The 15000-nt window shown below is 36.3% G+C and overlaps 1 protein-coding gene across 2 annotated transcripts in view; it reads right to left on the reverse strand.

The window, feature by feature from the left end:
• Nucleotides 1-15000, reverse strand: part of LOC144973568 (uncharacterized) — a 263850-nt gene that overhangs the window by 244566 nt on the left and 4284 nt on the right. The gene's annotated exons all lie outside the window — the stretch shown is intronic.

The raw sequence follows: 15000 nt of genomic DNA on the forward strand, positions 1-15000 counted from the left end.
CACTGCGTGTGGGGGGGGGGGGGGGATAGAATAGGATATTAAGAAAAGAAAAAAGAAAGAAACAAGAGAGAGAGAGAGAGAGAGAGAGAGAGAGAGAGAGAGAGAGAGAGAGAAGGAGAGAGAGAGAGAGAGAGAAGAGCAAGAATGAAAGAGAAGAAAGAAAGAAAAAAAAAAAAACGTAAGAAAGAAAGAACAAAATAAGAGAGAAAGAAAGAAGGTTAAAGGGGTTTGTTTATTTTAAATCAAATATTAAACCCGGAGTATTTCCAAAAATTTAGACTAGTAAACTGAGATCCCCAAAATGAATGTATGTAAAGTGTGTTTATGGTTTAGCCATTATGAAAGGGTGTAAGGAAATATCCGGAGATTTAGTTATCATCATTTGAGAATTAAAATATTGGCACGGGATTCCGTGAAAAGGTGTAAAGAGAAAACATTCCATTCCCGACATTGCAAGTCTTTACCTGTAATTAAATACACCTAAGCATCGAATTTAACGTGCGGTTTTTTGTTATCTACTGTTATTTTCCTTTTTTTTATTTTTTTTTTATTTATTTTTATTTTTTTTTTTTTTTTGGGGGGGGGGGGGGGGGTGTTTTGTTTTGTTTTGTTACTATGTGTGTGTGTGTGTGTATTGTATGATTGTGTGTGTGTGTGTGTGTGTGTGTGTGTTTTGCGGTTTCTTTTAAATTTAATTTTTGGGTTTTGTTTTTTTTTTTCCCTTGTATTCTCTTCTTTTTTATTTATTTTGCTTAATTTTGGTTTTAATTTATTTTACTTTCTTTTTCTTTCTTTTTTTTCTTTTTTTGGTGTATATTAGTTGGTGCTTTTGTGTAAGTAAGGGTTGGGGTGATTTTTTTCTTTCTTTCTGGGTTATTTTTTATCTTCTATTGTTTTGTTTTTTGTTGGTAATCTTTCTTTCTTTGTTTATCCTTTTCTTTTCTTTTTTTTCATTTATATTGATTTTTGTTTGTTGGGGTTGCTATTTAATACTATTATCCCTTTACAAAAGGAGTACGAGTTCACACCAACCTGTCATCCGATCGTACCATTTACCCTTTAAGTTTAAGAGCAGTTATTTGCAAATGTGCTTTCCGGGATTCAGAAGTTAAGATCCGTTTTAGTAATACCGGATAAATACAAAGTAATGATTCCGGCAAATTATGATTTCTAAATAACTGAGTTAATGGTTTAATCGAGGATACAATGGGAGCGATCTGTAGATAGTATGCACTTGGCTAATAAGTTCACAACATTGCCATCCGAAGTATAACTGGCCAACACACAAAACTTTTTGTAACCATGATCATTTATAGATAGTATGCGTTTGGCTAAGAAGCTCACAACATTGCCATCCGAAAGTGTAACGGACCAACACACAAAACTGTGTGTATCCATGAACGTTCATAGTCAGGTTAATACAGTTCAGTGAGCATTTCTCATAAACGCGGATGGCAAAAAATATAACAAAGACATGAGTGACGTCATCTTCGAACTATCTATAGTCTGGTTAATACAGTTGAGTGAGAAGTACTCATAAACGCGGATGGCAAAAAAACAATAACAAAGACTTGAGTGACGTCATCACGTGATTTGTTGCTGTCCAACGATTGGACATTTCTGAACACGCTGCTTTGTTTATGAAAGTTGTAAACATACCCATGTGTCAAGCTGAACACAATGACCAATCGAAATGTGAGACAGTTCAAAATCTGTGAACACTTTTCACTATGTAGGTCACTTTGAGCACATTTTGCAATGTGACCAATGTGACCTCGAGCACATGGAAATGTAATATAGATCATGCCATTGACTTTTGGGACGAAGTCGTGGAAAGTCAATAGTCTTCAACAGTCATAACGTCACTTCCTTCCTAATGACGCATGGTAACTTAGTAACACTGGCTCTAAACTATCGGAACAATGGCGGACGCCGTATGAAATATTTCTCCGGCGAGCTTAAACGCGTATCCAGAGGAGAAAAAAAAACCCATCAATTTGATCATGTTTTGATTTTTACACATTCTGATCACAAGGATATGAAAAGGGAATGAAAAGTTCTAGTCAGTATGAAGAATAAAAAGTAATGATTTTCTTTGTTTAGAACCAAGATGGCCGCCGTTGCCGGGCGCGTGACATCAGACTACTGAATCCAATTCAACACCACAGCAGACCACCTGGGTGGGGTTCCTGACCTTCCATAGTGGGCAGGGGGGTAGGTACATACTGTGTCTTCTATCCCCTTATATCTGTTTTCCAACATGCTTTCTGTCTTTGTCTTGGAATGAGATTACTTGTTTTTGTCCTGGCCCTGGCCGGAGTCCGAGCTGGGAGGGAAACAATCAAATGCATAGTTGTTGTTTTGGGAGGTGATATTTTTTTCCTTGTAAATCATCTCTCTGTTATGTATTATTATATTTGATATTCTGAATGTATAATGTAAGCATTTGAGTGTATTCCTCTTTGTTGGATTTTGTGCTTGTGTTCGGATGAGACTTATAGGTGATCTCAAACTAAGTACATTGGTGGTATGCTCTTGGTATCTACATCTGATCCCTATTTGTTCTCTTACTTTTTCTTGGGTGCTTTAATTGTAATTCTAGAACTTTTTACTATCCCTTTTTTCTTCCTTTTTACTGGCGCTGATATAACCTAAATGTGTTGCAAGCGCCGTAAAACCCTTAAAAACAACAACAAACAACAGCAGACCACGACGCATACAAAACTCTAAGGAGTGTTATTAATTGTTCTATATTGTATAAGGGGTCTAGAATTGCTTGACCTTGTATACTATATAATACCGATAGATCGATAAAGCAAAATGAAACCAAACCCATACAAACAGGACAGATGTGCGGCTATGTGGTCTTGTTGTATGACACTCGCTTTCGGGTCGGAAGGTCCTTGGTTCGAGCCTCGCTCGGCGCATAGTTGAGTCCTTGAAGAAGCCTCTTTAATCACATGCTCTCGCCTTACTCATGTGTTAAATGAGTACCAGGCCGCTAAAGCGTTGTCTCTGTCCGAAAAAAAAAATATTGTAACATCGCCTAACAGGCGTCATGTCCCGTCCTGTATGTTAAATGCTGTTGTTGACCAGGGACCCCTTGTAAAGCCCTTTAAGCACGTTTAGTGGATATTGCGCTATATAAAAGTTTGTTTTGTTTTTTTTTAATCTCGAATAGAGAAAACCAAAAAAATCAACCTAAACACACTTTCCCATGTAAACAGTTACCTACTTTTAACTCGACGGGAAACGAAAATTGGGACAAGAGTTAAGTGAACTAAGGGAGACAACTGCTTGTTTAATCGTGTGGATTTGAGAGGTTGGAGAAAGGAGGAGTTTTCATTGTCATTTTAGAAAAGAAAATGGTAACAGTGCCTTACAGCCGTGATGTCTCGTCCTACACGTTAAGTGTTTGTAAGGGTTGACTGAGGTACCCAGTCCAAAAAAAAAAACAGAAATATTTTAACACGTGTTGAATCATCAAAATCCATTGCAATCTCAGTATAACTACTCTTAATGCGAGATAAAAGGTATTATCTAATCTAGAATGAGAAATCGAAATGACTATAGGTACAAACCTAAACTGACAAAGAAAAATAAATAAAAAGAAAATGACATCAGCAAATCACACGAGTTTTAAAATAATCCCAACTTGAAAAACAAAAACAAAAAACAAAACAAAAACCAACCAACCAAACAAACAAAAACAGAAAACAACAAACAAATAAATACAGTTTTGTTAAAAAAACAGGTTCCCCTCCATATTCCCGAAGCGTCGTACGCTTTATAATATAAATGTCATACTTTACACAAGTCATCCCCCCCCCCCCCCCACTACCTTTCCCAACCGTTTAAAAAAATAATTTTGTACTTACGACAAAAACTGGGCATTCGTTTATGTTTGTGTCAAGTGGATTTATAATAACATGCAAAAAAATAAAAAAAAGTACCTTATCCAAGAACATAACCGCGGGGAGTGTGTTTTACTAAAGTTTTCACTCATCACCGTATTGACCGCGGTAGATGGCGTTTGACTTCATTCAAAAATAAAATTTAAAAAACCCGGGGGGAGGGGGACTTGATACTACAGTTAAGACCAGTGATTTTAACAGACCACTAACAAGGTCGAAACAATTTTTAGTAGGGCGAAGAAGACTTAATAATTATACAAAACGAAACGCTCATAAGTAAACAAACATTAAGGCGTTTAATGCAGTCTATTTTGTTAACATACAGTATATTTTGTTAACATAAAGTCTATTTTTAAACCCCGACACCTTAATAGTTAGATCGCAGGATTTGCCTTGTCGCCCACAGCAACGGCTAGTTCATCGTGCGGCTATGTGGTCTAGTGGTATGAAACTCGCTTTCGGATCGGAAGGTCCTGGGTTCGAGCCTAGCGCTCGGCGCATAGTTGAGTCCTTGGAAAAGGCTCTTTACTCACATTCTCTCACCGTACTCAGGTGTAAAATTAATACCTGGCCGTTATAACAGCTTTGTCTTTGTCCGGATAAATTGTAATATCGCCTAACAGGCGTCATGTCCCGTTCTACATGTTAAATGTTGCTGTTGACCAGGGTCCCCCTGTAAAGCGCTTTGAGCACGTTTAGTGGATATTGCGCTATATAAAAGCTTAATTTTAAAAAATTGTTAACATACTGTCAGTCTATTTTTAAACCCCGACACGTCAATAGTGAGATCACAGGATTTGCCTTGTCGCCCACAGCAGCGGCTAGTACTAGTATATTCATCGTCGCAAACCCCGGACACCACAAGACGTGTTTAACTAGAGACCAGGATGAGGAGATCATCCGCTGACCGCCGGTTTATGATGACCGTCATAATAATATTTCACATCACCCTAATTAATCATCATTAATTTCCTGGTAAAGACGACGTGCGAATCGAATGAAGCGACCATCTTGTTCTGCCGCGCACTGTCGTAAGGCTTAAGTTTTCTTTTTCGCTTTGACCAGAAAATTATTTTTCTTCAAATGTCGATCGAATAAAATGGCCCATTTGAAAAAGTCACAAACCTGACACTTCATAGAAGTTTAGAAAAAAAAATATTAAAAGAAAAATATTTAGAATTTTCTAACAAGTTGAGGTCATTTTAATCTATCAATATATTATTTCAGCTCAAGTAGACGTCTACCAGTTTGATTGTTTTTGGCCATATTGTATATTTTTTTAATTTAAAAAAAAAATTGTTGGGAAGTCAGAGGAGTGATACAGGGATGTAGTATGGGAATAAAATACTACAAGGTCTCCGAAGAAGTTCTACAGGCACGATTACCTCTTGGTGACCTATCGCGTCAGTGTCGACATGAATTAGAAGAAAATAAATAGTTTAAAGTCAAAATGACCAAGATGGGGTCATTTTAGTTTTTCTTCTTTTTGTTTACTTGTTTGTTTGTTTGTTTGTTTGTTTGTTTTGTATTATCTTATTTAGTTTGTTTGGGTTTTTTTATGTATTAATTGTTGTTGTTTTTTTAAAAAACAAAACTCAATCATCCTCAAAATCGAGTTTAAAGTTTGAAAAGCACGGTCTGCCAGCCTGCCTAACAAATCGCTGATTTGCGGCGATTGTTTACATTTTCGTTTCAGTTAGACAAATAGATCATCATTATATTATTATGGTGTTTAAATTATCAATCAGCATTTTATGACGAATCAATTGCTCAAAACAACACACAAAGTCATTTCCAATGCATTGCAGAACGTTTTGTTTATTTTAATAAAAGGTCTTCAAATCCAAGCGTGACTATCTATATAAAGTATGCGCTTGGCTAAGAATCTCACAACATTGCCATCCGGAAGTATAACGGACCAACACACAAAACTCTGTGTAACCATGAACTTTTATAGTCTGGATAATACAGTTAAAAGAGAATTACTCATAAACGTGGATGGCAAAAAGAAAAAAAAAACATTAACAAAGACCGGAGTGATGTCAACTTCGTTCTATCTATACTGAACACGAAGTGCAATGCTCTTTGACTTTTAGGTATAGGTAAGTATTGTGAAAACCACATAATCTATAAACAGACAACAACCGCATTCATTCATGAAAACCAAAGTATGTACTAATTACCACAAACCGTGCACAGCTTTGATATAACGAGGGGGGAGCTAGGTACGTTCCCAGTACAAACCGATGAGTTGGTCGCATTAAATAATTAAGAGTCGTTTTAATAGTCTAAACAACAGATCACGATAAGTATTAACTCACTCATCCCTAACAACGACTATATCCGTAGTATATCCGTCGTATACCCAAGGTTACTTTTACTTTCCGCACGAGACAAATTATGGAGGAGGGGACAAATTAGATCAAAGCTAGTGTTTTTAGTTTTTACATGTTAATGGTAGTTGACTAAAACAATATATGTACATGCTCATTTGTAACACATTTTTTTTTTCCCATTTTGAAAAGTAGCAAAAATTTCAAGGATTGAGTGAGTTAACTCATTCAATCCTTGAGATTTTTGCTACTCTTCAAAATGGGAAAAAAATGTATTAAAAATGAACATGTACATATGTTTTAGTCAACTACCATTAACATGTAAAAACTAAAAACACTAGCTTTGATACTAGATACGCCTTTAATTTGTCTCAGAAAAAAAAATGTAATAAATAGGCATGGGGTGAAAGTAACCCGGGTAAACTACGGATGTAGTCGGTATTAGGGTTCAATGAGTAAATCATGTTGAGGAGTTGGTTGAATGGCTGCAACACTGGGAAATTGGTGTGTCCAAAAACTAGGAGGTGCCTTAATGAGCCAATAAAATGGAGAGAAAGATAAAGTGAGTAAATGTGACTCATATATAAGGGAACAACACAAAACAAACAACGTTCCGGCCCTTGACCTTCGTCAGGAGACAAACAACAAAACACAAATATGTAAGGTTTAAAAAAATATGAAATTGGTGAGTCTGTGTTGCAATTAATGGAACGAATATTCATAAACACTGCAGCCACAAACCGCTCTCGACGATCATCCGGACCAAGTCAAATTCTCTTTACATAAAACAAAATTAAAGACAGGCGGTGATACATCATATGAAAAAAAAAAAAGAAAAAAAAAAACAAAATCAAACAAACATACAAAAACAAAAAAAAAAAAAACAAAAAAAAAAAACCACGGACTACCTGTTTGGAATTCTCTCCCTGGCTGAGTCTGTACAGGACAGTTCAAGAAAGAAGATAAAAATCAAAACTTTCCTATTTCAAAAGCATCATTTGGGTGGCAACAATACGCTTCAACAATCGTGACGTCACTTCCCTCGTAATGACGTATGGTAACCTAGTAACTGGCTCTAAACTATCGGAACAATGGCGGACGCCCTTATGAAATATTTCTCCGACAAGCATAAAAGCGTGTCCAGAGGAAAAAAAACCAAAACATTATAAATCCAAAAATGTTATGACTTTTACACATTCTGATTACAAGACATATGAAGAGTTCTAGCCAGCATGACGAATAAAAAGTACCGATTTTCTTTGTTTAGAACCACCAAGGCCACCGTTGCTGGGCGACGTGACATCAGACTATTGAATCCAATTGTGGACTTTACTTGTGTAACAACTACTAGATCGCGGATTTTGACGGTGTACGATGTGAAGTGCTAGGAAGCCTCGGCTACACAAATATACTGTTATTATAATATATTATTATTATTATTAGCTCCAATAAAGTGGGCTTTTCTTAACATTTACTCGTACGGCTTTGTGGTTTTGAAGTCCCAGGTTTGAGAGTTTTTGAGAAGATTGAAGTCATTTTAATCAATCGATATTTATTTGAAGGACGAGTTTTCTGGCCAAAAATGTTAAATACCGTTTGTTTGTTTGTTATTATTTTGTATTTTTGGGGGTGTTTTGTTTGGTCTATTTTTTTTTTTTTTGGGGGGGGGGGGGGGGGTTTCAGAGTACGGCAGTAAAAGCATTGTCTCTTTAGAAAAAAAAAATGGCAGCAGTGCCTTACAGCCGTGATGTCTCGTCCTACAAGTTAAGTGTTTGTAACGGTTGACTAAGACTCCCAGTCCAAAAAAAAAAGAAACAGAAAGATTTTAACACGTGTTGAATCATCAAAATCCATTGCAATCTCAGTATGATTACTCTTAATTCGAGATAAAAGGTATTATCTAATCTAATTAAGGCCTTTAACCGAATATCATCTTGACATACCATATCATACCGTACGTACGTTGATGACCAAATTACAAACCTGCCAAGAAATATCAAACTTATTCTCTTTACACGAGAAAAGAAGGAGAAAAAAAAAGGTTTTAATCCAAGATGAATATTAAACTGCTAGAAGCTGTTGTGGACTGTAAAAAGTAATATACAAAAATGAATGTAAAAAAAAAAAACAAAATACATGGTATTCAACTTTTAGCATTTTGTTTTTTTATTTGTTTTGTTTTGTTTTGTTTTTTTTCATTTCATTTTTTTTTTGGGGGGGGGGGGGGGGGGGGGCAGCTGTTGGAATATCAATATTGCTTCTTACTCTTTATTTATCCAAAATGTAAGATTTCAGGCCAGTTTTACATGCATTGCTTGTTAGCATAATCAAGAATACAGAGATGCAAATAAATTTTATTAGATAAATTCGCCCAGGAACAAAATGCACTAGATACTATCATAACAAATTTGATTCCAAAGAGAAAGTTGTTGATGAAATAAATTATCATTTGAAAGAAATGGTCGGAATTCGACTAGTACATCATAAATCGTTCCATACCGACGTGCACTTATTAGCAGGTCTGATAACCCAATTCCGTATGGGCTCCGGCGCTTAAATAATGACATAAATAGTGTTGAAAGCGCGTTAAACACCTAAAAACAAACAACCTTATGGGCTCACTGTTGTAACGGAAATCCCCCCCAAAATATGACGCAAAATATTGTCCATTACAACAATGTTCAACTAGGACTAGGCCCATAAGTGGGTTGGTTCGGATGTCAGACCTGCACATATGTAGACGTCGTTCCATACCAATGTTATCGATATAATATAAGTAGCAGGTCTGTACAGTACAGACGAATGCAATCATGTACCTGATAAAAAATAATAACAAGAATCGTTAGCCTGGAATTATACTTATTCAGCTCGTCTTTTCATCTGTTTTTCGTCCCGAAATGCCGAGCAAGGAAAACAATGGCAGCCATAAGAATGCCATGCCATTGGATTGGCGTAACGATGATTGGACGGAGTCAGTCATACCACCAAGGCATTCTCTATATACATGCACCCATAATGCCTGGAATTACCACGTGTTACCAATGTAAATGACCGCATTCATCAAGAGATAGAGAGAGAGAGAGAGAGAGAGAGAGAGAGAGAGGTAGATAGATAGATAGATAGATAGATAGATAGATAGATAGATAGATAGATAGATAGATAGATAGATAGATAGATAGATAGATAGATAGAGAGAGAGAGAGAGCATTCTCTATATACATGCACCCATAATGCCTGGAATAACCACGTGTTACCAATGTAAATGACCGCATTCATCGAGATCGAGAGAGAGAGAGAGAGAGAGAGAGAGAGAGAAAGAAAGAAAGAGAGAGAGAGAAAAGAGGGGGAGGGAGGGAGGGAGGGAGAGAGAGAGAGGGAGAGAGAGAGCCGACACTATTCCGACAAACGAATGAGGTCAAGGTCGCTCGGTAGCTGCTGACCAATGTCGATCCTTTAAGCAAGTCACGGTAGTTGCATTAATGGATACAATTAAATGTAGATTTGTACGCATATTATGACAAGTGCAACGGAAGTTTTTAAGAGACGTGTCGAAGTAAGTAAAGCTGTCAAAATGCATCTAATTAGCAAAAATCGGGATATCATTAGGGGAAACGACGACTCAACTTGTAGCGCTCGACATAAAGTCGAGTTTCAATTGCCTTTTGTTTTTCGGATGTTTGTATTTGTTTTGTCTTTCTGTTTCGTTTTGGGGTTTTGTTTTTCTTTTGTTTTGTTTTGTTTTGTTTTTTTATTTATTTTTTTTTTTTTGTTTTGGGGTGGGGGTGTTTGTTTTTCTTTGTGGTTTTTTTTTTGTTTTTTGTTTTTTTTGTTTTTTTTTTGGTTCATTCTGAGTATGTACTAGAAATGCTATTGTCAGTTTTCCTTAAGCTCTAAATTGCTGACAGAGAACTCGAACTTTGAAACGACGAAAAAAAAAAATAAATGAATTAAAAAAAAAAACAATTAAAAATCTGAATTGGTCGAGTAATTCTTTTATAAATAATATATTTTCTAGAGTAAGCGCTGTTAACTGATTAAGCTTTAAGTTGCAAAAAATTGAGTCGAGATAAAAGCCTAGTTGATGAGAGTCGGTTTTGATCCTTAAACTTCAAAAAAAAAAAAAAAAAAAAACAACTCAATTTTCTCAATTTTGATCATTTTGACTTTCAAACTCAATTTTCATTTAGTTCCTTCAGACAAAGTAACATACTGATGCAGTTGGTCACATTTTAAGTCGCGATGTGGAACCCAAGTGCCTCTGTACCTCAATTAGAAAAGAAAAAAAAAAAAAAGAAAAAGAAAGGAAAGAAAGAAAATATCGGTCGCACTGAAGATAATGAGACCCAAATGTCCTGCAGGGTTGTTACTTGTTACCACGCATGTTACGTAAAGTGAACAAGTGCACGAAGTGTTGCGCAGTCAAGTTTCTTTTTTTCCCCGTTATTTTGGAGATTTTTTTTTTTTTTAGTTCCCCTACGCCAGACAATCAGTGGGAAGTGACGTTATGCATGTAGACACAAGCTAATGAGAAAATGTATGGGATAATTCGAACAGAGATGAGTGGCCACAATGACCCGACGACCCCAATACCTAACCCAAATCAACCAAGGTGAGGGTCAAGCTTGTGTCAAGGTCAATAATTCCATAGATCCCAAAAAGGTCCAAAAAAACCCCAACAAACTCTTATCATAATTTGGTATTCACATGACGACGATATGAAAATCCAGCTTTCGTTTCCTTCTGTCTTTTTGTTGTTGCTGTTTTGTTTTGTTTTTGTTTTTTACCTGGTTTTCATATTTTATTATTATATTATACTGTAGTTATTTCTGTACCGCCTCTACAAGCCATTATAATAACTTGGCAAAAGAACAAGAACACAAAACATGCGTAAAAATGTATCAATCATGTCTGGGTTTTCCCAAATATCCAGTAGGTTTTGTATGACCGAGTAGATGCAAACTACGAATTCGGATAACAGCAAAGAAAATAAAAAGGTATCAATCGATGTGTTAAATATCAGAGAGTTGTATGACGAGATAGATGCAAATAGAATTTGATAATAGATAGAAATAAAGATAGAGATATTTTGTTTTTGTTTTTAAGGGTTTACGGCGCTTGCATCACATTTAGGTATATCAGCGCTAGTAAAAAGGAAGAAAACGGGAAGCAAAAATTTCTAAATTACAATTAAAGCACCCAAGAAAGGTAAGACAAAGGGGAATAGGAACAAATAGGGATCAGATGTAGATTCCAAGAGCATACCACCAATGTACTTAGTTTGAGATCACCTATAAGTCTCATCCGGAACAAGCACAATAATCCAACAAGAGGAATACACTCAAATGCTTACATATACATCTAAAATAACAATATAATAATACATAACAGAGAGATGATTTACAAGGAAAAAAAATATCTTCTCCAAAACAATAACTATGCATTTGACTGTTTCCCTCCCAGCCAGGACCAGGGCCAGGACAAAACCAAGTAACCCCATTCCAAGACAAAGACAGAAAGCATTTGGAAAACAGATATAAGGGGATAGAAGATACAGTATGTACCTCCCTGCCCCTATGGGAGGTCAGATCCCCACCCAAGAATAGATAGATAAAAGAAAAGAAGTGAAAAAAAAGAAGAAGATAGAAGAGATAGATAGAGAGAGAGAGAGAGAGAGAGAGAGAGAGAGAGAGAGAGAAAGAAGGGGGGGGGGGCATTTAGGTAAAATGAAAACAGCTCGCAATCAACAAGGAAGGACTCAGTCTTACATCTTGTTACTGTAAATAAATTCGTGGATAAAAAAACATAACTTTTTTTCTTCTTCTAATTTATAAAAACATATATCAGCAGAGTGTATCGTAGAGGAAGCAAGAAATTGACCGAACTAGTTTGAAGAAATCGCATCGCATAGCAGTATTGTTTTGTTCTGTTTGTTTTTTGTTTTTTTTAGTTTTTTTTTTTTGTTTTTGTTTTTTTTTGGGGGGGGGGGGGGGGTTATGATTGTTGTTGGCTTATGGATAACGTCAAATCGGAAACGACCTTTGTTCCGCGTTTCATTCATTTTAGAAGATTTTATAAACTTTTTGTTGGTTGTTTCATAGTCATACACTTAATACACTACCAAAGGCATTTGAAGTACGTTCTGTATTAAAGGTGGTTTAAATAATAAATAAAATAAAGTAAAATTCCTTTATTCGTCCCATAGGGAAATTGTCTCTAGGTCTATTCAAGGGAGACTGGAATAACCAGGCGTCAGCGCAGTGCAGCGCCGCAAATTGAGCTAGGGCGAGGTGACTGCTAAAGGCCACACAGCGCAGCGGCGGTGATCGAAATCGGTAATTTCGGTACGAAGCAAAGACCGTACGCTAAACCACGCCGCTGTCCTGAGTCTTAAAACCAGGTAGATTTTAAAGCAGTCATACTCATTGGTATCCTTGTGGCCTAAGCACAGAAGAGCCAACATTTTTTCCTATAATCACTGCCTGCCAGTCACCATTTTTCCGTTAAAAGATGTTTAGAAACCCGTGCCTTGTAACTTGTAGCTATCCCAGCAATTCCAATAAGCTGTCTGTCCAGTTGGAGAATACGAAGTATGTGTAATGATATGATGTGGCAGTGGTCGTGGTTGAAGGATGTGGGTAGAAGTTGTATGTGGGTAGAAGTTGTATGTGGGTAGTACGTTGATATGATGTGCGCTGTATTTATCATCACGATTTCTTCTCTCTCTCTCTACTCTCTCTCTCTCTCACCTCTCTCTCTCTCTCTCTCTCTCTCTCTCTCTCTCTCTCTTCTCTCTCTCTCAAATCTCTCTCTTTCTCTCTCTCTCACTCTTTCTCTCTCTCCCCTGTGTGTGTGTTTGTGTTTGTGTGTGTGTGTGTGTGTGTGTGTGTGTGTGTGTGTGTGCCACCCAATCAAATCATCCACATTCCCAGTTATATCTAAAAGGGCCTGAAAAAGCTCCATTCCCGTTATGTTAATCTACATTTTACCCCTATATCAGTATTTTACTAATTTAAATTTACGACATGTCTAACCTGTCAAGTCTTTATTATTATAACCACACATGCGAGTAAGCGATCAGATAAACAATACCATATTATTTGTAGGTAAACGATAAACTTGTTAAGTTTACATACACAATAATTGTAACATAAAACTTGATGGAGGCAATTTGCCGAGTAAGTACATATTTGAGTGTATCATACCTTCTTGCGTACATTCTGTTGTTTTTTGTTTTTGTTGTTTTTATTTTGTTCTTTTTGGAAGAGTGCTACCTGTGCTAACTTTACCCGCCCACATAAATTACATGATTAACTAATACACTCCCTGTCGATTTTTGTGAGTGATACCTAATTTACTCGTGGTGTAATCAAAGGAACTAAGATGAGATGGATGGAAGAATGGAAACATGTAGAGAGATATATGGATTTTAAAATTAGATTTAAAATATATATATATAATAATATATATATAATATATATATATATATAATATATATATAATAGATAGATAGATAGATAGATAGATAGATAGAATTCAAGAAAAAGAAGGGGAGATAGATATACAGATATAATATATATATATATATATATATATATATGATATATATAATATATATATATATATAATATATATATACAGAGAGAGAGAGAGAGAGAGAGAGAGAGAGAGAGAGAGAGAGAGAGAGAGAGAGAGAGAGAGAGAGAGAGATGGTCGGGAGAGGATAAAATAATATTTCATGAAGTTTGTTGCCAGAACTGGTGAAATGGTTCAATGAAGTGACTTCTTAATATACTATCAGTAGACAATGTCAATGAATATAATCACCATGATCGCTACCATCACAGGCTGAACAGATTGACAGTCCAGTCAGGCATAAGACACACGCACCCACGCGTGCGCACACACACACACACACACACACACACACACACGCAGTACATCAGTCCTGTCATCATTGGCAGTGAAGCCTGCCAAATTCCTTGTTAGGTTACCAAGAACCAGACAAGACAAAATAGCAGAATACATTGGTTACTAATGGATAATACACATGTGCTCAAAAAGGTCGCCATCAAATAAATGAATAATAAATAACTAATAAATGGGTAAATAAATAACTATACATAAGCAGACCTGCCTCAAGGAGCTAGCCAAAAATCCGTCTTTATTTTTGCTTTAAAAATCAGAATCTGAAGGGAAACTATAAACTGCAGGATTCTCATAATAATATACCCTCATTATATAAGTTATCTCATAATAAATACCTCATTATTAATATCTCATAATAATATACCCTCATTATATAAATTATCACTTAAAAATACTTGTGCGGCTATGTAGTCTAGTGGTATGACACTTTGAATCGGAAGGTTCAGGGTTCGAGCCTCGTTCGGCGCATGGTTGAGTACTTGGAAAAGACTCTTTACTCACATTCACTCACCGTACTCAGGTGTAACACGAGTACCTGGCCGTTAACAGCGTTGCCTCTGTCCGAAAAAATTGTAATATCGCCTAACAGGCATCATGTATCGTTCTGTATGTTACGTGTTGCTGTTGATCAGAGACCCTTTGTAAAGCACTTTGAGCACTTTTAGCAAAGAGCCGTCTCCAAGAACTCGACTATGCGCCGAGCGAGGCTCAAACCCAGGACCTTCCCATCCGAAAGCGAATGTTATCTGTTTATACACTCATGACTAATACACATTCCAGAACCCTGCAATAGTACTGGCATCTGCCTATAATAAAACTTTTAAAAA

Source organism: Berghia stephanieae, chromosome 5, assembly GCF_034508935.2.
Source record: "Berghia stephanieae isolate SIO BIC M18660-M18661 chromosome 5, UCSD_Bste_1.3, whole genome shotgun sequence".
Lineage (NCBI taxonomy): Eukaryota > Metazoa > Mollusca > Gastropoda > Nudibranchia > Aeolidiidae > Berghia > Berghia stephanieae.